The following is a 26,884-nucleotide window of genomic DNA, read 5'->3' as shown; positions in this document are numbered from 1 at the left end:
ATCTTAATTGAATTATTTTGATTTCAGTTACTGTGATTTCATGGATTGTGTTATTTTATTTGAGGTAATTCACCCAAACTTATTAGAAATGGTTGGGTAATAAATTTGGTAAATAAACAATGAAGAAGCACAAAGTGTATTAATAAAAGATGATGTGATGATGATGATGATATTAGGTTTCTATTCTGCATTTATTTTGTACAACTAAAGACAGTGCACATAACTCTTCTGCTTGTTATTTTCTCCTGAACACCCCTGTGAACCAGGTTGGGCTTAGAGATGGTAATTAACCCAAAGTCACCGAGTCAGTTTTCATGCCTAATGGGCAATGCATTTTTGTCATTTTCTTCCTATAGTTTGAGATCATTAGTCTTCAACCCAGCCCATTCATACAAACTGGATTTACTCTGTGAAGTTTAATGGACTAAAAAACTATTCATTAAACTCATAAAATTTTAAGTTTTTGAATTGCAGGCAAAATCTCTGATACTATTTGAAACCTTTTGCTAACTCTTCTATTGCCCCGCTTCAGAAACTTATCATTTGCTTGTTGACGTTTTAACACACAGTTGTTGGCAGGACTGTCATTTTTCACTTGGCTAAATAACATCTCTTGAAAGGACACTGAAAGATAATATTTTGCTCAGCAGCAGCTTGCAAGATCAGTAAATACAAAACTGGCTACAACAATATATTGTGTTAGATGATGTTTCCTGCATACTTCCTGGTTATCTGTTGAAAATATAAACCTCTTACATGAAAAATGTATGTGATATATGAAGTATATGATAAATGATAAAGATGAATTTCCCAATCCTTTAAGATTGAATTTAGTATTACAAGAACAGCAAAAACAAAAACCTTTATTATTTTATTTCTGAAATATAAAATCCAGCTATTTTTGAGTTCTGCTTCCAAAAGCAAAATCCTTTTTTATTCCCTTCCTTTCTTTTTTCTTAACTTTTTCCTAGGATGCCTCTGCAACTGCTCCTTCCAGTTCTATGTGAAATGTGATGCACCCCATTAGATTACATGCCACCAGTATACTATCTGTTGGGTCATTTGTTACCTGTCTTCCTAAATCATAATTTGTTTCTCCTAAAATTTAAAAAAATTAATTTTAATTTTAAAATTAAAATTTTTAGAATTTTAAAATTCTTCGGTATGATTTAAGCATAGCTCATAAAATTATCTGCTACATTGTTCTACCTGTCAATGACTACTTCAGCTTCAACCACAACAATACACAAGCACACAACAGATACAAACTTAAAGTGAACCGCTCCAAACTTGATTGCAGAAAATATGACTTCAGTAACAGAGTGGTCAATGCCTGGAATGCACTACCTGACTCTGTGGTTTCATCCCAAAACCTCCAAAATGTTAACCTAAGACTGTCTACTTTTGACCTCACCCCATTCCTAAGAGGTCTGTAAGGGGCATGCATAAGAGTACCAGCGTGCCTACTGTCCCTGTCCTAATGTTCCCTTTAATTGTATTCATTTTATGTATTCAATTCATGCTTATTACCTAATATGTTCTTGACAAATAAATAAAATAAATAAAATTAAAGCCTTCCCAGATACTTCCCATGGCTCTAAATATGGCTTAATGATTATGACATGATCTACCATTTCATACGACTACTGATTCTCACTTTGGAAGGCTCGTGTGTAACTGAGATTTTTTTTAGATGGATCACTGTAATTCTCCATTTACGTGAATGGAATCATCTACTGGTACTTAAAACATTCAATTGATTGAGAGGTTGGAAAGATCTAATTTGTGTAGGGAATGAAAAGTGAATACTTTGGAATTTCACATATGTATGCAATCTGATTTTTCTTCTATTACAAAAGCATAAAAAGAAGAAATCTTCAGTAACAGTCAAAGATTTTTTTAAAAATATACAAGTAAAACATGATATCGGAAGTGACTTTTACTTATAAGACTTTGTCTTTCCATCCATTTATGTCATCATTGCTTTACAATTTGTCATTTACTTTCATCTGCTATTATTGCCCCAGCAGTTGCTCACTATGTCCCATAAATCCTTTCTCATTCTTCCCAGGATCTGCCTTTATATTCCCATGCTGAGTTCTGGGGGTGCAACAGTCCAAATCATACAACTTAACTGTGTGCCGTCTTTAATCATAAATGTGTACTAGTGCTGTGGGCCCACAATTACCTAATGAGGGACAAAATTCTTCATTTGTCGCTTCTGGGATCATTTCTCTTCATTGTGTTCTTTGCAATTAAAGTATTTATGCCATGCTGGTTAACACAGCAGGGATCAGAAGTTCCCAAAACACTCTCGAGAGTCCTGGCACAGAAGTAATTAATTACAGATCAAACTGTGCCCTTGGCAAACAGAATCAGGGGTAGGGATATATTCTGTAGGAAGAGAAATAATGGAAATTTTTAGCTGGATCAATCCATCCAGATTTTTTTGGATCCCTGATTTTCACAGAACCTGTTTTGGTCTGTATCTTAGTTCAAAAAATAAAATAGTAATACAAATCAGATTGTATTTTATATATACTGCATATGCAAAACTGTTGAAAAAATAGAACTTTGAGATTGAGTTCTTTTGTAAATTTCGCTATGTCTTTGCTTGAATCTTAATTATTTTAATAATTGTTAAACTGGAGTGCTAAATTTGAAATGCAAAAATCTGAAGGACCACAAGATGATAACAAAGTTAGAGCTTTCTACATGTCTTTACCACTATGTGGTGGTTGTCAAAAATTTTTGCAGTTGAGAAAGCCATTGTTACAGAATTCCAAAGCTGACTTTAGTTATGGAACATTTCCCCCCAACATAAATAAGTAGTACATGATCCTTTTCATCCATGTAATATTTTTATTTAAATGTTTTCATCCTACATTTCTGTTTGAGTATCATTATCCTCATCAAGCACTTTGTGATAGACTCAAGCTGGAGGACAATTCATAAATCTTTAAATCTCTTAGTGTTGAAATAAATATAGCAAATGCAATGTTCCTTTTCTGGTCTTCCTCAGTCTTGGAGCCCTGGTTAATTATATCAGTGAGAAGAAAATAAATTGAACAATTTGTAACTTTTTTATTTCCATCTCTATCTGGAAATTATACATATGTCCTTTGTTAATCCAATATTCAAGTACATCTTTAGTGTTTGCCTCATTTCCTGAAAAGTTTCAGATGTTTATTCAGATACGATGAATGTTAAGATTATCCCTCCCCTCCTTAGTTTTTATGGCCACACAGAAAAGCATCAACAGCTTCTGAATTGTCCGGTAAGTTATCAATAACAAGACAAAGTCATGAGAGTTAGAGTTAAAACAAGAATCTAAGTGATCAAAATTAAAAACTTGCTCAAAGTTATGTGTTTTAGTTTAGTTTTAGTTTATTTTTAGAAAGAAAGAGGACAGTGCCCACCACTCAGTATGAAGCACATTTCATAGAACTGAAGCTATGGCAGAGAAAGCTCTATGATCTTAAGAGGAGCCCACAAAGAATCACAGTAAAACCTCCACAGTTGACCACTTCCCTACATTGACCACCTCCCTAAGTTGACCTAATTTCCATTGACAGGACATACCCTATATGTACCCAATAGAAAACCTCTCTCTATTGATCACCTCTGTAAGTTGTTTCTTGACCACCTGGACTTTGACACACTGTATTAATTTATTCTTTATAACTTGACCAGTTGAGTCCAGTCTGCACCAAGGGCAAGAAAAGTGAAATGCAGAAATGGTACCAATGAATTTTGACTTTGATTCTGCAGTAAAGATGACATCTTTAACACTGATGAGTGTGCACTCTTTTTCAAGATGATGCTTGACAGGAGACTTGTTATGACAAATGTAAAAGTGAAAAATTTTCTAAAGAATGTTTCACATTTCTGCTATGTACTAGCTTAACCAGAGAGAAGCTAAAACCTTTGGATGGGTAAATCAGCAAAGCCATGCTCATTCAAGAACCTGTAGCCCAAAGACCTTCCAATCACCTGGAAAACTAACAAATTTATATGGATGACTGGTACCTATGTGAGGAGTGGATAAGAGGTATTCACCGAGAAATGAAGAAGAGGAAATGGTTATCCTCCTTGTAGTGGACAACTTTATCACACTTTGATTTTGTATAATACAGTATTGTATGAATAATTTTCCTGAGTTTTCACTATATGTGTTTCTGTATGATATTCTCTAATAAAAGCTGTACAATAAAATGAGGCATGTGTACATATCAGTGCAGTTATTTCATATGTTGACCACATCTCAGATGTACCATCAACAGCCAAGCCTCCTATAGCTGACCCCATCTCAGACACACCAAGAACAATTAAACGTCCTTCAACTGACCCCATCCCATTGGGTTCACAACCTCTAGTGATCACAGAAAAGTAAGTGCATGACCTATTTCACAGGCAAAAGCCAAGAAAAGCTCCAGGCCCAGACAAGATAACTCCTTCTTGCTTAAAAGTCTGTGCTGACCAATTGGCCCCCAACTTCACCCGAATCTTTAATAGGTCACTAGGAATGTGCTACGTTCATTCTTGCTTCAAATGCTCTACTATCATCCTAGTGCTGAAGAAGCCCACCATCAAGGAACTGAATGACTACAGACCAGTTGCTCTAACATCTGTAGTTATGAAAACCTTTGAAAGACTAGTGCTGTCCCACTTGAAAACCATCATGGATCTGCTGTTAGACCCCTTGCAATTTGCATATCGAGCAAATAGATCAACAGATGATGCTGTTAATATAGCTCTGCACTACATCCTACAACATCTTGAATCTCCAAAGACCTACGCAAGGGTCCTTTTTGTAGACTTTAGTTCAGCATTCAACACCATTATTCCAGACATTCTTCTAACTAAGCTAAACCAGCTAGTGGTACCTGAATACACTTGTAAGATCATAAGCTTCCTGACAGGAAGCAGCAGATGAAGCTAAGCAGAATCACATCAGATACCTGTACAATTGGCACAGCCCCCCCCCAAAGGCTGTGTGCTCTTTCTCTACTTCTCTTCTCTATAAATACCAATGACTGCATCTCAAATGATCCATCTGTTAAACTACTGAAGTTTGCAGATGACACAACAGTGATTGGTCTCATTCGAGACAATGATGAATCCACATACAGATGGGAGGTTGAACAACTAGCCTTGTGGTGTGACTGGAACAATCTGGAACTGAACACACTCCATAGAAATAGGAGAAACCCTTCCATACTACCACCTCTTACAATACTAGACAACACAGTATCAACAGTAGAGACCTTCAAATTTCTAGGTTCTACCATATCTCAAGATCTAAAATGGACACCTAACATCAAAAACTTCATCAAAAAAGCACAACAAAGAATGTTCTTAGAAAGCTCAAACTGCCCAAGGAGCTGCTGATACAATTCTACAGAGGAATTATTGAGTCTGTCATCTGCACCTCTATAATGTCTGGTTTGGTTCTGCAACCCAATAAGACAGACACAGACTTCAGAGGATAATTAGAACTGCAGAAAAAACAATTACTACCAACCTGCCTTTCATTGAGGACCTGTATACTGTACAAGTCAAAGAGGCTGTGAAAATATTTACAAACCCCTCGCATCCTGGACATAAACTGTTTCAACTCTTACCCTCAAAATGATGCTATAGAGCACTGCACACCAGAACAACTAGACACAAGAACAGTTTTTTCCTGAACGCCATCACTCTGCTAAACAAATAATTCCCTCAACACTGTCATACTATATACTAAGTCTGCACTACTATTAATCTTCTCATCGTTCCTATCATCCATCTCCTCCCACTTATGACTGTATGACTGTAACCTTGTTGCTGGTATCCTTATGATTTATTGATTGTCTGTTTCCCAATATGATTTGATTGCTTATTTGTACCCTATGACTATCATTAAGTGTTGTACCTTATGATTCTTGATGAAAATACTTTTCTTTTATGTACATTGAGACCATATGCACCAAGACAAATTCCTTTTGTGTCCAATCACACTTGGCCAATAAAGAATTCTATTCTATTCTATTCTATTCTATTCTATTCTATTCTATTCTATTCTATTCTATTCTATTCTATTCTATTCTATTCTATTCTATTCTATTCTATTCTATTCTTCAGTCTCTTGGGTGGTCAACTTTCAGAGTTTTTTCTGTAGTTTAGTTTAATGGTTAAGGTTCCAGGCTAGAAACAGAGAGTGCTCTGAGCTTGAATAGATTCCTCTGCTATTGTCATCAGAGTTAAAATTTTATGTTATAAGACTATTTCCATTGCTGTGGTATGAACATTAAACATTTCCCTTTTTTTCCCTTTTATTTTACTGTCTCCTTTCTGCTGGACCTCCCATCTTTTCTGTTCATTTTTATGATTACCAATTATGGCATTATTTTATTATGGAGAATTAAAATGACATGTATCTTGGCTAGTACTGAAGTTTGGAAAAGCTCTATTTTTTGTTGAACCAAATCTTAAAATCTGACCATTTATATCCTTTATGCTTTATTTAGAATAATTTTTAACATGCAGCGACATGCTAACGTATGAGATCCCTAAAACGTAACAGAAAGCCCTGCTCATTTCTGTGACTTTAGCTTTCATGCAGAAGGAGGCCAAATTCCTTGTGCTCATAATGGAAGCAGATGACTTCATCTCCTTGACTTTAAAAGATTAGTCCTTGTAGATTATTTATTAACTCTTAGGGACTGTATTTCCAGGAATGGAAACAACATATTGCATCAATGTCATGTTTTAAGCTGAACTGGTTTAATTAATAGGAAGAGGACCTCAGCCAGTTGAAGCAAAAGCTAACAGCACTATTGATGCACTGAAGCATTTCCTTTTTAGAACAAAACCTTTTACTCAGTGCTAATAGTGATGATCGTAACATGGATTCTGTTTATGATAGGTTGTAAATAGCAGGTCAGATTGAAATAAAGTTGTTAGGCATAAGCATCAAAGGCCATCAGCAAAGAGCCATAACCAAGCAATATTCATTATCTACGGTATAAGTGATGTAAAAGTTGCTATAAAGATCTGGAACACAGATGGAGGCCAAAGCAATTTTTTCTTCCTTTCTTTTACCCATCCCTCCCTCCCCCCCTCCAAAAAAAAAATAAAAAGAGAAGAAGAAGAAGAGAAGAAAGAATTGGTTTGGTGTGATTTCATAACAGAGACTGGAGAACATTTAACATTGTTCTGTTAAGTATAGGCACTTTTAGAAAATCTACTTCAGTATTAATACTATTTTTTTAATAGTGAATCAGGAGAGCTTACAGAAATTAGGAGAATGGAAATTACTTTCTGTGTTAAACCAAAGAAAGGAAACCCTTTCTAGACAGCATTTCATTCAGTGGTGAAAGGAGTTAATTTCATAGAATGTTACCTAAAAGCCAGCCTTATTCCCTGCTGCATACAGGAAATAGAAGGGAAATATGTACAAGGAGATTATAGGCAGTGTGAGAAATTCTAACATTTCAGTCATGTTTAAAATCAGAGAGAAAAATAATTTTTTATAGATGATATCTATTGATCTGCAACAGAAGACCCAATATTGGACAATAGAGTTTCTTGGAGGAAGTATATCTGCTATGAAGCCCTTAGATAAGACCTAAAACCTTAAATGAAACATAAACCAGAGGAATACAACTTTGGAGGCACCAAAGACTACAGATGGCCTTTGTCATTTACTTGTTCTTAGAGCTACTCTTTAAAAGGCACTTAAGAGAAGGTCAGAAAAACAGATGGAACTATGCTAAAAATAATGGTAAGAGAAACTTAACTCCATTTAATATGCTAAAATTAATGTAATTTTTCCTCATAACATAAAGTGTTATAAATCAGTTGCTCCCAAGGCTTTTGATAAGTACATATGTAACTCAAGCACTACAGGAAAAGCACCTCTTCACCAAACTAGCTCATCACAGGCATGAGCATTGGGAGACTTTTCTTTCCTTCCTTCCTTCCTTCCTTCCTTCCTTCCTTCCTTCCTTCCTTCCTTCCTTCCTTCCCTCCCTCCCTCCCTCCCTCCCTCCCTCCCATGCACATGTGACACATTAGACAATTTCTTCTTCATCTTAATTGGTAGGTAATGAAAAGCAGAAAAACAGTGAAAAGTATCAAAGGAAATCCTAGAGAGGGTCATGATGCAGTAGCAGTGCTTATATTTTATATGTAAAAAAATTCTGCTTAGTCCCAAAACTCATATCATTATTGCATTCAAGTGATTACTCAGATTTTTGCACTTTAAGCATAACAGCATGGATGTCAAACTCGTTGTGTCAAGTTGCTATCATATGACATTCCATGATGTTTTTCCCCTTTGCAATGTTGGGGTGGGCATGGTCTGAGCATGATGCATCCAGCCCATGGACTGCCGGTTTGACACCCCTGCATTATAGCCTTATTTTGGGAAGTAAAACTTGCTCTTTTCCCTGAATCAGTTCTGCATGTTCTACTGCTTGAGGCCAATGTCTGGTTCATTGCCAAGAAAATCTAACTCAAGCACTCCATAGCAAAAAGCCAATCTTCTTCAGCCATTTCCTGAAGCTTTGAGGAGTTGAAAGTGGCCAATGAAGTGGGCCATGCAGTCGGTTCTTAACCTCTTTGCCTATGCATGTTCAAAGATAAAATGTCTATGATCTTTAGCCATTCTTTGCATAATTGAGATCCCACAGAAACTCTTCTCCAGAATAAATGATGGTCATGAATTGTTGGGATAGGTTTGTCTGTTTGTTTAAGCTGATCATACTCATGGTAGCTTTAGATTAAGGTGACTTCCTCTGAAGAAACGCAATGATGCAAAATAAAAATGCAAAATTTTGACAAAATTCAATTGAATCTGTTTCCCTTCGAAAAATTGTATCTTCCGAAGGAGTATTGTTGCCATAAAGTAAAATGTTGGGTAGAGTGTCTCCATGTGAATCTCTCTCTCTCTCTCTCTCTCTCTCTCTCTCTCTCTCTCTCTCTCTCTCTCTCTCTCTCTCTCTCTCTCTCTCTGTGTGTGTGTGTGTGTGTGTGTGTGTGTCTATGTGTGTGTATACACCTACATATTTTATTTTTAATTACAGTGGAATACATTATCTTGTGAACATTTGTAAATTAACAGATAAATTTTTTCAGGATTATTTGAGTTTAGTAAAACATGTTGCTGTAGGGTTTGGATTAAATTACCCCTGAGGACCTTGAAAAGTTGATGATTCTATGGAAAAGAGTGAAAAAAAATCCAGAATGAGGTGGTGCTAATGTAAGCTCCACTGTACATTGCTAGATAATTTGCTTTGACAGTATGTTTTCTCAGTGGGAGAAAAAGTCTTTCTATAAGAGCTGACGATAACTTTGAGGATCTAATTAGAATTCATGGAGCCTGGTAAGAAATAATTTGGATGGGAATAAAATAAAGCAACTGATTTTGACCTTTTTAAAAATTCAAAAATATAAATCCTTCTTTTCCTCATATAAAAAATAGGCAGAGGAATGAGGCAATAAGATGGAAAGAGAAAGATGTTAGTTATAGATTGATGAATTATTTTTTTTAAAAAAATCAGAATACTAAAAAGCAATAAACATCTATACATCATATTGTCTATCTATAGTCCGTCTATCTCTGTCTGTCTGTCTATCTATCATCCATCCATCATCCATCCATCTATTCACCTACCTACACCTACCTATCCCCATTATTAAAATGCACATTCTGCTGGTAAAAACATTTTTAGGTTACAAATAATGATAGTGAGATGTGTAGCTTTCTACCACCCACTTAAGGTTTAAGACTTTGAGTTGACTAATACTATTGCACAATATCACTCACAGGGGGAGAGTGAAAAATATCAAGATGGTGGCTACCCAATTGAAGGCATGCCCTTTTAATGTGCATTAGAAGTTGCAACAACCATTTGTGACTTCTCCATAAATGGATACTTTTGTCAATGCACTTTTGGATAGTGTTTGCCCTTTAAGAGTTTTACAGTTTTAAACAATATTGCTTGATTGTATATACACACATATACACACACACACAAACAGCCTAGGATCTGTGCTTATAAAAAGTTACTATAAAATTATTTCATTTCTTTGATTCAATACTGCTTTTTAAAATGAGTTATTTCTATAAAAACTAAGCAATAAGTACAGCTTTCATTCAGGATATTCTGCATTTTTTAAAATCACATTTATTATCTTGTGGCAGTCATATGTTACAACTATGCTCCAGGATATACTGTATAGACTTAAAACACAAAATTACATTTCTAACTTTTAAAATCTTATTTTAATTACATGTCTGACTTTTCTGCTTGCATAAACCCCAAGGCAGCTGAATATCACCAGAGCCATTCTGGCAAGTTCATAAAAAGATGGATACAAAATCTTGGGAATTATCATGACTGCTTGTGCTTTCTGAACATTGAAAACAAAGTATAACAGAAGATGTCTTCTCTTCTTCGTTTAAGATTTTATTGGAAGCAAGGAAAGCTCAATGGGCTACATATTGTTGGTGAGATTACTATACAGTGAAAACCAGGCACTTACACATGTTTATCTACATGCAAGATAAATTACATATTGGTAAAGATTCCCATGTTGTTATAAGATGTTATGTCTACCATGTCCCCATTCTGCAAATTACAAATTTTGTGTTGTTGCCTCTGTGACCGATGAACAGTTTCTAATGTTAACAGTTCAATGTCATCATGACGCATGGGATATCATTCTGATATTTTCTAGCAGATGCACTTTGAGAATTTGAAAAACATGTGGGAATAACTTATTTTGCCATGAATCTCAATAGCAATGGTTGGAGAACAAATGTTTAGCACAACACTAGTATGGTCCCCCAACCTGTCAATCTACTGAAAACTTTCAGTTTTCTCAAGGATGTATTTTCCCCATACCCTAATAAAGTCAGTCAGTACTACTTAACGGTGATTTCCAAGAATACATGTCTTTAATTTCTTTCTTTCCAAACAGTTCCAAGAAAGGCTGGATGAAAAGAGTTCTTATCATCACTAAGACAATAACAGATTAACACAGATGAGCCAAATAGTTGTACTTCTTCTTAGAGTTATCCCTAGAGAGGAGTGTACCATGTTGCTATGGAAGCTGCAGTGGTATTGGCCGTGTAACCAAGGCTGACAGACTGCCTGCATGTGGGTGGCTGTCTTCTTTCCAGCTGTGACCTGCTGAATTATATCACCTGTCCCACTTGATATATTAGGATATGCCCAAACTCAAGATGCATGTTGCTGCAATAGGGAAATTAATGTCCACCACTGGAAGCAATTAATAATGATTAGGAGCAAAACAGCAGGGTTAAATCTCTGCATTTAACGAAGTGTTCATACAGGGTTTTTTGTACTGTCTTTCAGTGTGGGAGTTCCTTAGGATTTCCAAGATATGTTGTGTTTATAGGATGGTGGAGGCTTCAGGGTAATCATATTAACTATGGTGCATATTTAGTTCAAATATCATAGAGTTTTTTAGTAGGACAAATTTATTTCCTTCTTATCAATAGAAACATGCATACAGATGCATGTTTCTGCACATTCTACATGAATGTGAAACTCGAGAGTTCTATCCTTGCATTCCATTCAGAGATACAGTCATTATTTAAATATACATTGGTGCATATCTGGAAGTTTGAAAATTTTAAATTTCAGCCCTTTGCTCAGTCTGACCTATGTTTAGATGTAGCCAGTTATAAATGTATTAAATAAAATAAACAATTTATTGCAACAAGAAATTGGCAGTTCTGTGACTTTGTAGTTTTTGTTTCTGATATGGAGAGATTGCATACTTTCTTGTTTTTAATGCAGCTCTTAAGTAGAGTTATGAATGAGCCTCTGCCAAGTGTATTACTTTTGCATTGATCCATTTACTGTAATAATACTATGGGAATTCTGCCAGTAAGTAGAATTATCTGTTTTCTTTAAATTCTGTATTCCTGTTCAAAATTTGGTGACACATAAATAGCTTTTGCAGAATCAGATTTTGAAACCAAATATGTGACTGCTATGTATATATTAAATTATCCACCTGATGTTGAAAGTCCTAATGCCAGAATGGCAATTTCTGTAAATATTAAAATGAATTATTATATAGGCATCCATCACAAACTATAATGGTGCCATATGTTTCATGATGTCATTATGCAAATTATATAATTTGCATCATGTGTGCAGTGATATCATGTTGCAAGTGATGTCACCAGCCTCAGAATTAGGGAAGGAATTTGTGATATAACTCAAAGGCAATATGAAAGCAAGGTAGATAATATCTATGGACAAAGAAAAAAAAGCCCAGCATAGTAACTAAAGACTGTGTGACCGAATCTTTATAGGCTTTAATGTGTTTGGTTTGTTTCTGCTTAATCTGATGTGTGAACTCAGTCATTATGGACTGTATTTCAATAGCAGTTTTTTTTAAAAAAATAATGAAGTACAATCTTTTAAATTACCCTAAGAAAACTTTGCTGTGAAAGGATATAATATTTTAAAAATAAGATCCATAAAAATAAATCCATAAGAGCCTAAAAACTAGTTTTGCCAGTTAGCTTGGAACTCTAATGGGGAAGCATCCCAATGGATGTGATTGACAACAGATCCCACCTCCCCCCCATCTTGCTTCCGCCCTCCCCATCTTTTAATTGGGCTGCAATATTTGGCTTTAAGGAGATGGTAAATATCTAGTCAGGGTCAGAGGATCAGTAGGGTTCAATTCAAACCAATACTAGAAGTATCTCCCTATCATAAGAGAATGTTTGCTTAAATAACGGAGGCTATTCTTTAATATCATAAACTGTTTGCAGGGCTGGAAGGTTTTCATGTTTCTCACAATTCACTAGCAAATCTGGCAAAGTTCACATAACTGGAGTTAAGGCATCAGTCCAGCAACATATGTTTTCCCTGCCATTTTAATTTTGTTTTTTTTTAATAGTATAGTTTAACTATTTTTGTTTCCTTTTAATTAATTTTCAATTAAAATAAGTTACTCAAGTACAGTATAAATATTAGATTTTTACTAGATTTTTTAGACTGTTTATAAATTTAATCATAACTTTTTCAGGCAAGATAAAACGTGGAGGCAAAAGATGCAAGTAAATGATTCTTAGTGGATTCGAACTATTTGGGGAAATGAATAAAAGAAACGACATGGCATGGCATCCATCCAGGCTCTCTCTTCATCACAGCCTGCTAAACAGTCAAAGATAGAAGATCATCTTATATGAAATGATTCTATAAGTAAAACAAATATCCCTTGCACCTCTAACAAATTTGCATCCCTTGAATCATTTGAATGGGACTTTCAAACAGAACTCAAAAAACAACAGCTGTTAGTTTTTTCATTACCTGTCAGACAGTTGCTAAATGAAAATCCAGTTTATGTCTTCTGGTTTGTTTGTTTTTACACCCATGCTGAATGAGTGTAAGATGTAAACTGGACTGGAATATAAATTTTGGAACAGGCAAACGAACTTATATTTATAACACGAAAAAAATATTTTAAACAGTCCCAAAGTGATTTGTGAAGTGCAGTTGGGCTGTTAGATGTATTCCTTCAGCTTATACTTCAAATGCAGTTGAATGCATAGACAAGTATTCTTGAACTGCGGCTAACCAGAATGATTTCAACACTAAAACTTTCATGTCCTGATGTTATGTACCATACTGAAACAGGGAATAAATCTATTTTTCAAAGTAGATGATGCTCAGGATTTGGTGGTCAGATCAGTCAGTGATCATTCAGCAAATACCCAGCAGAATACCTTTGTTTAAATGAGAAGGTGCAAGCTTCATTAATCTTCAGATGGGAGACTGCTGGGACCACCTTCTTATATAAGTTTCATTACCAAATTGGAAAAAGGATAGGTGACACATGAACAATTTCCCATAGTTGTCATTTGGAAAGCAGCCATACCAGTTATAATGAAGTGAAATTGAAACACTGTAAGTTCTTCCCATGCTGCCATTTTTCAATACAAATGTCAACTTTTCCACAGTACCTATGTAATAGGGCCCCTGTATTTTAGTCCCCAAAGTAGAAAAAAATCTGGAGTACCACGCCAAATTCAAAAATGATGGAAATAGAAAGGGTTAAATTAATCCTGCTCTGAAACTCCTACTGGCATCCTGCTTCTCAAGAGGAACATAAAGGACATTAACAAAATTGCTCACATTGACAACCTGACTTTCTAGTCTGGCAGTGTAACAAGAGTGCTAAGTTCTTACACTGAAATGAGCAGCTTCATTTAGAAATAGAAACCATCAGGAGGCTATTCATTTGTCTCTTACAAACTCAGTAGAGTTTGGATCCAGCAACCTTTTCTGAAAAATCTTTCCACAAGAGATATACATGCTCTTTCTAGACATCTTGTTCACATTGTATTGACTCCTGGAAATTGTTGTAATTGAAGGAGCATCTCAAGATGGTGGCCATGACTGTATAATCAAAGTCCAGTCCTTTTTACATGTAAATGTGTACTATTTGCTTGGTTGCACAACTGGGATTTTGATCACAGCATCCTGATTACCATTTTGACATTGTTGAATCCCCTCTATGGATGCCTCTATGTGGTTAGTAAGATGTGATGTAGACTTCTGCCTCAGTCACATCAAGGAACATATGTGTCTGTCGTTCTGAGAGGATTGCATGGCTGTTGCATTTCTACTTTTTGCAAATGTTAGTGTTAGCTAAGGGGTGCTGAAACAACAATGTGTTTTGCCTTCTGTGCACTTCTCAGCAGAAAGTTGGATCAATCAAACAGCATGCAGGACACACATCTCCACACATGTAACTCAGATACGGGAAGTACGTTCATTGATCCATCTGCAATTATCTTCAACCTATGCTTAGCCATTCATTCTTTTGCAACATAGGTACATATCAAAGTCTACACACAGTTATGGGAAGCCTAAATCAAGTTTAAGAAATACTAAAGTCCACTTTCAAGATACCCCTACCTTGCACTCACCTTTAGCATTATTTTAAAATAGATGCAAATCCTCATGTATTACATTACAGAACCAGTGTATTTGGAAATTACATTCCAATGATAAAAGAAAAGCAAACATATGCAAACAAAATGATATAATATATGTACATATACATATACTTATACATACACACACACACACACACACACACACACACACACACACACACACATGTTTTCTGAGGTTTTTGCGGGTGTTTGTATGTAGGTCTTTGGTTATTCGGGTTTTCTCCCACGTAAAATTGGAGGTGTCTTGGCAACGTTTCGACGAAGTCTCATTCGTCATCTTCAGGCTGGTGTTCTCGGCTTCGTGCTTCTAGGAGCAATGTGTGTGATCACAGCTGTTTCTTCCTTTTAACTGCCAGTGGGGGTGTGAACTGATTGGGTGGGAGCTTGGCTATGTTCTGATTGGGTGGAGGTGTGTTCTGATTGGTTGGGGGTTTGGCTGTGCTCTGATTGGATGGGGTGTTGGCTGTGCTCTGATTGGATGGGTGTGTGTTCTGTTTAGGTGGGGGCTTGGTTGTGCTTGGGTTAGTCTGAGTAGCAGGGGGATCTGAGCAGATGAGCTGTGTTGCTGCTGTTTGGCTTCCTGTTCATGGCCGTGCCACCTCTTCATGGTGGGTGTCAGTCTGCTTCATGTATGGATTGGAGGGGTTTAAAGTGGCTAATGATGCAGCTATGGTTTGGCTTCTGGTCCGTGGTCGTGCCTCATCATCAGTGTGGGTTTGAGTCTGCTTTCTGCGTGGATGTGTGGTGGTTACATCCTGTGTGGCTCTCGTGAGTGTGGGTCTGGTGTCATTCTTTGTGTTAGGGACTCGTTTGTCAATAAGGGCGGGTTTCCAAATGGCTGGTAGGTGGGAGGTATCATCTCGTTTATTCATGCTGTGTGGACATTTTTCTATCTCGATGGCTTCTCTGATTATTCTGTTGTTAAAGTGTTCAGTTTTGGCGATAGTTCTGGTCTTTTTAAAGTCAATATCATGTCCTGTGGCTTTGAGGTGTTGGACCAGGGAAGAAGTTGGTTCTTCTTTTCTGACTGAGTTCTTGTGTTCTTCAATGCATGCGCTTATTCTTCTGTTGGTTTTTCTGATGTATGTGGTGGGGCAGGCGGTGCATGGGATTTCATATACTCCTTGATTTTCTAACTCAATTTTGTCTTTGGGGTTTCTTAGGATGGTGGATATTTTTTGGTTTGTGCAGAATGCTGTCTTGATGTTGTGTTTGTGGAGGATCTTGCTGATTTTGTCTGTGGTGCCTTTTATGTATGGGAGGAGGGCTTTGCCGTTTTCTTGTTCTCTGTCTTGGATCTTAGTGGGGGTTTCTTTTTGGATTAGGTTGGTAATCTTATTTCTTTGGAATCCGTTGGATGTTAGTATGTTAGTGAGAGTGTGTAGTTCGGTTTTTAGGTGTTGTTTGTCAGCTAAGCGTTTTGTTCTGGAGATGAGTGTCTTGGCTATGGAGTTGATCTGTGCTGGGTGGTGGTGTGAGAGTGCGTGCAGATAGCGGTTTGTGTGTTTTCTTCTGGTAGATCGTGTGTCCTAGGGAGCCATTGGATTTTTTGTAGACTAAGACATCCAGGAAGGGAAGTTGGTTGTTCGCTTCTGTTTCCATAGTAAAATGTATTTTGAGGTGTAGGCTGTTGAGGTATGTGAGGAAGTTGTCCAGTTTTTGTTTCCCATGTGGCCAGATTATGAAGGTGTCATCTACATATCTAAGCCAGAGTTTGGGTTTGTGATCAGCTTTTTCTAGAGCTTGGGTTTCTAAGTGTTCCATGTAGAGGTTCGCAATGACAGGTGAGAGGGGTGATCCCATGGGTGCTCCTTCTATTTGTTTGTATTTTTGTCCATTATAGATGAAGTATGTGTTGGATAGGCAGTGGTTGGTCAGATCTAGGATGTGCTTGTGGGGGTTATATTTGTTCTGGATAGCTGTCAAGGCTTCTTTGATTGGCACTTGGGTGAAGAGGGATATGACATCGACAACACAGCCAAGCTCCCACCCAATCAGTTCACACCCCCACTGGCAGTTAAAAGGAAGGAACAGCTGCGATCATACACATTGCTCCTAGAAGCACGAAGCCGAAAACACCAGCCTGAAGATGACGAATGACGAATAACCAAAGACCTACATATATATATAGTCTGCCTACTATTTGGAAACCTGCTCTCATAGATAGACGAATCTTAACATCATATATAAAACATAGACCAAACATTAATCAAAAAAATCCCAACCAAATCATATTCAAACCAGCCACAAAGATGAAGCCCTGCCACCTAGTGGAGAAAAACCGACCATACACCTGAAGCCAAGACAATAAACACATACTGGGACTCCCAACCAATCAGAATGAAAAGGTGGAGCCATCCCAGAATACCAGCACCAGATTTGAAATACCAACGGCAGTTAGTGCAAAAGACTACTGACATAAGCCTGATGATGGCAGATGGGATTCTGTCGAAACATCGCTTCTACCCTTTTAGAGATATATCCACAATTACACGGGAAGAAACCCGAAATATTAACTATACACACATACATACCCGTGAAAACTTACATAAACAAATATCAAACCTGTCCGGGGAGGAGATGTATAAACTTACCAGAACTTATGAGAAGTTAGAGATAAAAAGATCTCGAATACTGTGTGATTTAACATTTTTATGTCAATGTCATGACCAAAATATAATACCATCTTGCTTTAAATTGAAATTCCATACCCACACAACATCTATCCAACGTATTCTTAAAAGAACTGAAATGGCATTACTTAGAAATGAAATCCATAGCAAAAGATTCCTATTGGATCAAGTAAACAAGGATCTATTAGCTTCATACTTAAAGATAAGCAATATTATTCACCCCATATTATGGGACAAAATAAAACAGCTTGCCACCTGGAGATCTGAAATAGAAACCACTCATAAAACTTACAGACATTTAAAGAAACTTAAGAAATTAGAACATAAAAAACCTCCAACCACAACACAACATCATTTAAAACAAGTAGTATACAATGCTTCCGATAGAAAACTAACAACAGCAGAAACAAATGTCTTAGCAAAGGGCTTTAATTTTGCAGTGGCACCCAATAAAATTCCAATAGAAACCATCATATGCGAAGTTGAAACCAGCCTAAAGAAACTCAGTGCTGATGATGCTGATAAAGTCAGACATGACGTCACCAACATTCTATGTACTAGTAAACCACCTAAAAGCAACTTATCAAAAGAAGAACAAAAAGCACTGCAAGTTTTAAAAAACGATAGTAGCATAATGATATTACCAGCAGATAAAGGCAATGCAACAGTAGTAATGAACACAGTGGACTATGAAAAGAAACTGTCTGACTTACTTCAAGACGCCACATATAAACCCATAAACACAGACCCAACAACATATCTAGAAAAAACCACGAAGATAAAGATAAAATCAAGTACTATAAGTAAAGAAATCCAACAAAAAATTATTCCCAGAGAAAAATCATCAAAATGCCCAAAACTGTATGACCTCCCAAAAATACACAAAGATGGAATACCTCTCAGACCCATAGTAAGTTCCATAGGCTCACCTTTACAAAATCTAGCCAGATACTTAGCAAAACATCTTCAACCTTACGCAGAATCTGCTGCTTCATATGTACAGAACTCATACCATTTCATACAAATAATAAAAAAGCAACACATAAAAGAAAATGACCTTCTTGTAAGCTTTGATGTTGTATCACTATTCACACAAATACCTGTCAAAGAAGCCCTGTCATCAATTAAAAACAAATATCAACTACCAAAACATATCACAAACTTAACAGAACATTGTTTATCCAACACATATTTCATACACAGAGGACAGAGATATAAACAAGTAGAAGGTGCACCAATGGGATCATCATTATCACCAGTCATCGCTAATCTTTTCATGGAAGAATTCGAATCCAATGCCTTAGAAAAAACTGTTAACAAACCAAAATAATGGCTCAGATACGTTGATGACAACTTTGTGATCTGGCCACATGGAAGAGATAAATTGGAAAACTTCTTAGTATATTTGAACAGCCTCCATCCCAAAATAAAGTTCACCATGGAGATAGAATCAGAAAACCAGTTACCTTTCCTCGATGTATTAATTTATAAAAAATCTGATGGCACCTTAGGACATACCATCTATCAAAAGAAGACACATACGAACCGCTATCTCAACGCCAAATCACACCACCATCCAGCACAAATAAACTCTGTTGCCAAAACATTAACCACAAGAACTAAACGTCTGGCTGATGAAGCACATTTACAAACAGAATTATATACACTAACTAATGTACTGACATCAAATGGGTTCTGTAGAAATAAAGTCATCAATATGATCAAACATACAACACCAAGACAGAATAAAAAACAACAAGAGGAACAAAACAATGGGAAAGCCATCTTGCCCTATATAAGGGGAACAACAGATAAAATTAGCAAAGTACATAAACACAACATCAAAACCATATTTTGCACAGATAGAAAGATATCGTCCATTCTGAGAAACCCCAAAGACAAAATAGAATTAGAAGATCAAGGCATATACGAAATCCCATGTGCTTCCTGCCCATCAACATACATTGGACAGACCAACAGAAGAATGAGTGTGCGCATCGAGGAACACAAAAACTCAATACAAAAGCAAGAACACACATCATCATTAGTTCAACACATAAATACAACAGGACACAATATTAATTTTAATAAAACAAAAACAGTTGCAAAAATAGAACATCTCAATGGCAGGATAATCAGAGAAGCAATTGAAATAGAAAAAAGACCATATTGCATAAATAAACGGGATGACACTTCACGTCTGCCTACTATTTGGAAACCTGCTCTCATGGATAGACGAATCTTAACACCATATATAAAACATAGACCAAACATTAATCAAAAAAATCCCAACCAAATCATATTCAAACCAGCCACAAAGATGAAGCCCTGCCATCTAGTGGAGAAAAGCCAAGCCAATAAACACATACTGGGACTCCCAACCAATCAGAATGAAAAGGTGGAGCCATCCCAGAATACCAGCACCAGATTTGAAATACCAATGGCAGTTAGTGCAAAAGACTACTGACATAAGCCTGATGATGGCAGATGGGATTCTGTCGAAACGTCGCTTCTACCCTTTTAGGGATATATCCACAATTACACGGGAAGAAACCCAAAATATTAACTACACACACACACACACACACACACACACACAGTCCTTTAGGAAAAAGAACAGGACTATCCCTAATACTACTTGCCTACTTGCCTGGCTTCCTGCTGTCTTTTTCTTAAATATATTATTTTATTTATATTATTTGCAAACACTCCTCCGGATGCAACACATGCCTCATCACATTCTTAGAAAATTAAAAATATGGCTAGCTGTAGTTCAGTGCTTTTTTTGGAAGTTGGCCATCTGCCTAGGAAACCTTCCAAATAAATCTGGTAGTAGTAAGAAATAACTTGGAAAAAGCCAAGAAGGAATCAGAAAACATTCTCAAAAGTTTCCCTTGCATTTTCTGAGTGGCCTTGCCTATGGTAGTAGCGATTTACAAAAGCCATTTTGATTTGTGCTCAAAATTCCAAGTTGTTCACTGTTTTGAAAAATATAAGTGTTGAATGGATTCTGATATATATATTTTATTTTCAAATGTGTATTTATTTAATTTTTTTGTATGTGTGTGGGCTAGAGATGGGAGATGCATATAGTGCATATGACAGTTGTAATTCACTTTCTTTTGATCACCTGCTTTCTGACTTGTATACAAATGACTATGTACAGGATATATGTGCAAATCCAAGGTTGCTGTGTCTGTGATATAATTGTCTGAGACGCTCCACATTTCCTATGTTTTACCACAATTCTGATTTAATATATTAGCAACTTCAAAACAAAAACTGTTGCGTAGACATATATAGGAAGAAGATACTCTCACTCTAAGACTTGGTAGATTGCTTAATATGTATGCTGTTGTTGAATTATCCTCAACGCAAAGTTTGTTTGACCAACATATCAACCAGATTGTAGGCAAAAATCATTTGAATGATTGCAGTGACACATTTCCAGATGCTTAGCACATTGGGACTGCTGTTAGACTGCACAATTTGCAAATTAATTTTTTCATGGAAATGCATAGACATGTCGTGGAAGCAAAAACCATATATGAACTGCCACCAATATTTCAATGCATAAAGGCAATATAACAAAATTACATCCTTAAGTGCCCTATGGGTGGAAAGGTGGAATCCAAATTGAAATAATAAATACATGCAATAAACTACAAGATTATTTAATGATGAATGAAATATGCATGTTTATGCAAGATGGGTATCTTAATGAAGCATTTCAACAAATATTAGCTATCTATTTTGCTGCTAAATGGCAGAGTCTAGCTTCTATCTCTTTTCCCCATCTCTTCAAAAAATGAAAGATAGGCTTACATAGGAATCCTTCTTCCTCCTTATGTTTGAATAAACTCTAGAATGTGTATCTACCAATATACAGCAGTTGTTTCATTCAGTTTTGGCATAAAGGAAAATGCATGGACAACAGGAGTTTGCTTTTCACTGTATTCTGCTAAAGATCTCTTTAGAAGTATTTATCGTCTAACAATATGCAATTCAATGGGAGAAATGTATAGTTTTAAACTTAGGCCAGAAAAATAAAATGCAGATATCTTATAGGTGGCACCTGGCAAACAAGCAGTAACTGCGAAGAGGATCTAGGAATGCTAGCGGACAACCACTTAAATGTGAGCGAGCAATGTGCTGTAGCTGCCCAAGAAACCAACACAGTCCTACGTTGCATTAATAGAGCGATAGAATCAAGACCTCATGAAATGTTAATACCGCTTTATAATGACTTGGTAAGACCACATTTGGAATATTGCATCCAGTTTTGGTCACCATAATATGAAAGAGATATTGAGACCCTAGAAAGAGTTCACAGAAGAGTAGCAAAGATTATTAGGGGGCTGGAGGCTCAAACAAATGAACAGGGTTGTTTTTTGTTTTTTTTTGTTTGCTTTTAATTTATATGCCGCCCTTCTCCGGAGACTCCGGAGACTGAGGGCAGCTTACAATGCATTAAGCAATAGCCTTCATACTTTTGTATATTTATACAAAGTCAGCTTATTGCCCCCACAGTCTGGGTCCTCATTTTACCTATCTTTTGAAAGGATAGAAGGCTGAGTAACCTTGAGCCTGGTGGGATTTGAACAGTTGCAGGAATTGAGTATGTCTAGCCTAAAGAAAAGAATGCCTGGATGACATGATAGCAGTATTCCAATATTTGAGATGCTGCTAAAAAGAATATGGGGGTCAACCTATTCTCCAAAGCACCTGAAGGCAGGACAAGAATCAATGGATGGAAACTGATCAAGAAAAGAACCAACCTAGAAATAAGGAAAAATTTCTTGACAGAACAATTAACAGCTCTAACAATTAATGGAACTGTTCTAACAGTTAATGGATCAGTTTTTCTCCAGAAATTGTGGGTGATCTGCCATTGAAGATTTTAAAGAAAACATTGGATAGCTATTTATCTGAAATAATACAGAGTTTCCTGCTTGAGCAGGGGGTTGGACTTGAAGATCTCCAATGTTCCTTCCAACTCTGTTATTCTATTATTCTTGAGCATGAAGTATTTTTTCACTTGCTCATCCAGAATGACATTATAGCAAATTCCATTTAATTTATGTCTCTATATCCACACATACTGTATTTGTCATTCTTCATTAACTAATCAATCCCTTCCATTGCCATCTATTTTTTTTTTAGATATTCATGATGGAATAGCAAAAGATGGTCTTGTCTTTGTTCTATTTTTAAACAGATAAAATTGACAAGGGCTTCTACAAATCTATTATTCTTGTTACTCTACTGGATAACCTATATCCTGTTGGGTTGTTTCAGAGATATTTCCTAAACAAAAAAATAGAATAAACATGGGTGGGCAAAAAAACCAGTGGGAGAATGACCAACTTCCAAAAAGTTTCCCCACTGAGTCTCCTTGTGTGTCAGGGAGCATCAGAAACCTTCCCAACCTCTTTTCCTTCTTTCTCCCTCCCTTCTTTCCTCCTACCCCCTTTCCTTCTTTCGTTCCTCCCTCCCTCCTTTCCTTCGCAGGAGGGATTTAAAGGGGGGGGAGGATTAACTAATCAGGCACCATTGTAAATGCAGTTCCCACATACCTCTAAGTCATCATGTGCTGAGTTTTTGTGTGAAGAAAAAATGGTCTTGGTTGTCTTCCTCACACTTAGCTTGAAAATTGGGAGTTAGAATCTGGAGGTTGTAAATAAAGGAAAGGCTCTCTCTTAAGTGGAGCTCAGCACCAATTGTCCATGTTATTTTCTTGGCAGCCACAGGGAAGGATGATGTTCTGCCCCATTGTTTTTCAGCTTACACTTCTAGTCCTTCAGAACCGCTCTTCTGTCCTATCTTGCATGGTTTGCCTCTTGTATGGCTATAAGGAAATAATTGCATAGTGTTTTTGCACTGTCCATTTTTGAAGAGATTGACAGCTGCCTGCATCACCTACCTAAAAACTCTTCTTCACTGCAACATTCTGTATATTGTTTTTGCAATCTACCCCTCATTTCATTGTCTCATTTCAGTTCATCTCTACTACAAGTGATAGCACCTTCACCTGCTGTACAACTCCAATATATTTGATTATTGAAAGCTTTCAGACTGAACCAACTGAAAAAAAAATCATTTATTTTGAATTATAAGAAACTACTGGAAAGTTGTGAATTAATAATGCCTGAATAACAAGATAGATTTCAGACAGAAGTATTGTCAAAATATTAGAATATTTGCCTTACTGCCAGTCCACATGGTTTTTTTTTTTTTTTTTCAGTACTCAGTATTGGGCTTTCCCAGCAGTCTCCCATTCGAACACTCCCTGAGTCTGACCCTGTTTAATTTTTCTTAAAATTAAACCAAAATTACCTTTATCTTGCCACCTGCTATGATTATTATGCTTCAAAGCTGCTTTCCTGCAATAGGAGCACTGGAAGAAAATCAGAGTGTAAGCAGAATTTTAACAAATGCAAAGGGCTAAGTTAATCAGACTGCCATATCTTGACAAGTTCTACCACTTGATTGCAGTACCCACAGCAACTGCAAACTTGAAAAATATTACCAGGATGTTGTTCATTCCAGAACTACCAGATCTGATCAGCAGAAATCCAAATGATAGCAGAAAGATATAAAAAATGCATTCCTACCTTCTAGAAGCCATCCAGATTGTAGAATCTAGCAGAATAAATTAAACTATTTTAGTCATGCTCTATAGATATAGGAATGCATATAAGACATGCAAATATATTGGACCTCTTAATTCCAATTGTGTTTTAACAGATACATCTTTCATTTCATTTTCAGCATCATTTTGAGTCAGGTTACTGTGGGCATCATATTACAAAGCAAAAGAAAATATACAATTTTTTTAATGATGTGAGGGTATGGTGTCCGTCTTCAGTTCTGAATATGAGGAAGAAGAACATAGGAAATTTACTAGTGAAATTCTATTGAACTATTCTATTATTGTATTGTTACATTAAACAATTATTAGTGTTACCATATCTTATGTCCCCAATAGGGTCAGAGTAGATTTTTCCCCTGGAACTTTTGGCTAATTAATATGGTATTAATTTTATGATATTTTGTTGAATTTAAAAGATGAAATCTACCAGAAATAAAAGATTATAAAGGGTCTTGCTCTGATCACATATGGTGATAAACATTGTTTGCTTAAGTCTGATTCACTCACTATCAATTGATTTGGTTCACATAACAGACTGTATCAAAATAACAAAAACCATGCTGGTTCATATATACCAAGCCCTGGTTTGGTTAATGACAGTGTATTTTTAAAATCAATATTTAATTACATAAAAACACTAATCAAACAAAGCCCATTTTGGCTTATTGCAATGTATAAACCCAGGCTGTGAAAAGTTATTGATTTTTTGGAAAGAGTCTTTTGCATTGCAAGGTCTGATGTATATAGAAGAAGAAAAATCAGAGCTATCTGATTTTTGAAGCAGTTTTGAAAATGTTCCACAATGCATTTTGCTGAAATAATGCCAGTATATTTCATGGTATTACAACACATTTTCTTAAAACATAAAGATGAAAAAAGCAAATATTTTAAATTTACTTTTAAACAAAACATGTATTGTAATATTATATTGAACTGATTACATAACGAGATAGGATTTGAATTTGTTATGAGGTTTTCCTTTTCTTCTTTCTTTTGGAAAAATTAAGAATGTTGCTAGATATCTGTTTGAAAATGTCATGAATAAATGCCTTGCCTCTGATCCAGAGCTAGAAGCAGGGAGGCTGGACAAGCCAGCCCCCAAGGTCCACCCTAACCCAATAACCCCTCCTTACCTTAGCCACACCCTGGGGGTACTTAAGGGTCAGCCATGCGGTCCTACTTCAGTTCCAGATTTGTACCTGTAATGATAAGATGTATAATTAATAAACAATAATTGATTTAATACGAACTTGTCTATGGAGTTATTGGGCACGATCCTCGAACACAATTAACAAAATGGTAGCAGAGGATGGTTGGATAGCCCAATCCTGATACTCCACAGCATGCAAAGGACCACAACAGACAGGGTGAATACCAGAGCATTCACCAAGAAGATGGCAGAACGATCTGCCCAACCCGAAACCACACAAGAAGAGGCACCCGAGAAGAGCGGCCTACTCCACCACCCATCCACCCCGGCCAGGAGCAACGAGGGGTGGACGAAACACGAAACCTCAAAAGAAGAGATGCACGATCTAAAAGGAAAACTCCTCGAGCTGATAGATTCGTCACAAAGCAACAACGACCTCATCGCGGAACTCCGAAGCCTGATCAAAGGCTGCGAAGCAGCGAGTGAGGAAGATGAAGACGAATCCGATTACAGCGAAGAAGACCCGGTAAGGGAAGATTTCCCCCACCAAAAACCTACCACAAAGGCCGAAGGAGACTTCGCGCCCTTTTCACGGCGGCCATCTTGGGAGGCGGCGTCATCAAAGATGGCCGACCATCCACCAATAGACTCCCGAGATTCAAATTCCATGGCGGGAATCGGGGCCTACTCAAAAACAACCGACCAAAAATACTACGAAAAACACAAAAGTCCAAAACCCAAACCTACAGACTCGCCTACCGAGCCCGAGGTCAATAAAGCCATCGAACTAATCGCCGCGGCCCTAGGGGACAAAATGAAAATACCGACCACACACCCCGGTGCCAGGCCAAAAAGCAAAGGGGACCCCAGCGCGACGAGGGCCGGTACCGACGCCCACCCTGGGAAGCCAGCCACCATCGCGTGGACCCAGGACCACCCAGAGCCCCTAAGGAGCCTACCCACGAAAAAGGGACACCAAGGGTGATGGGATTACTCACCAGACCAACGACCGGGACCAGATCCGTGGACCGCGAGGCCATCCGCAGGCAGGGGACGTCCATCGGCGGGCAGGGGGCTCGGCCCGACACCCACAGGCGGCATCCGCACGAGACCGGGCCATCTGGGACCATTCACGGCCCCAGCGGGACTCCCAGCGTCCACCGGCGACTCTCACCGCTTCCCGAGACTCCAGGCGACGATCCGCGACGATCCCGAGCAGACAAGGCCAACCGGAGAGGAACTGAAGGCCCATCCGGAAGATTGGGGCCTTCACCCAGGAGCAGCATGGACGAGCTCCTCACTCCACGGCGACTGGGGAGAAATGAACCTCACGCATGCGCAGCACGCCCCTGCAAGAGAAACGGAACAGGACATAGAGCTACACCGACGCAGACACATAGAGACAAGTCAGTTCAGACTTGCCACAGTCGTTCCTCTGCCTTATTGCGAGT

At 37.3% G+C, this 26,884-nt stretch overlaps 1 protein-coding gene across 14 annotated transcripts in view; it reads left to right on the top strand.

The window, feature by feature from the left end:
- LOC148114323 (uncharacterized) overlaps positions 1 to 26,884 on the top strand; it is a 196,556-nt gene that overhangs the window by 28,726 nt on the left and 140,946 nt on the right. The window contains exons 4-5 of one of the 14 annotated variants that reach the window (XR_015733997.1): positions 10,452 to 10,495; positions 13,063 to 13,270. The exons of 4 other annotated variants lie outside the window; for them this stretch is intronic. The gene's annotated coding sequence lies outside the window, so the exon portion shown is untranslated. 9 more of the 14 variants (XR_015733998.1, XR_015734000.1, XR_015734002.1 and 6 more) reach the window with 9 other exon arrangements.

Source organism: Pantherophis guttatus, chromosome 4 (assembly GCF_059756535.1).
Source record: "Pantherophis guttatus breed Tessera chromosome 4, ASM5975653v1, whole genome shotgun sequence".
Classification (NCBI taxonomy): Eukaryota; Metazoa; Chordata; class Lepidosauria; order Squamata; family Colubridae; genus Pantherophis; species Pantherophis guttatus.
Note: the sequence above shows the minus strand (reverse complement) of the source record. Positions and strands in the feature narration are given on the sequence as shown.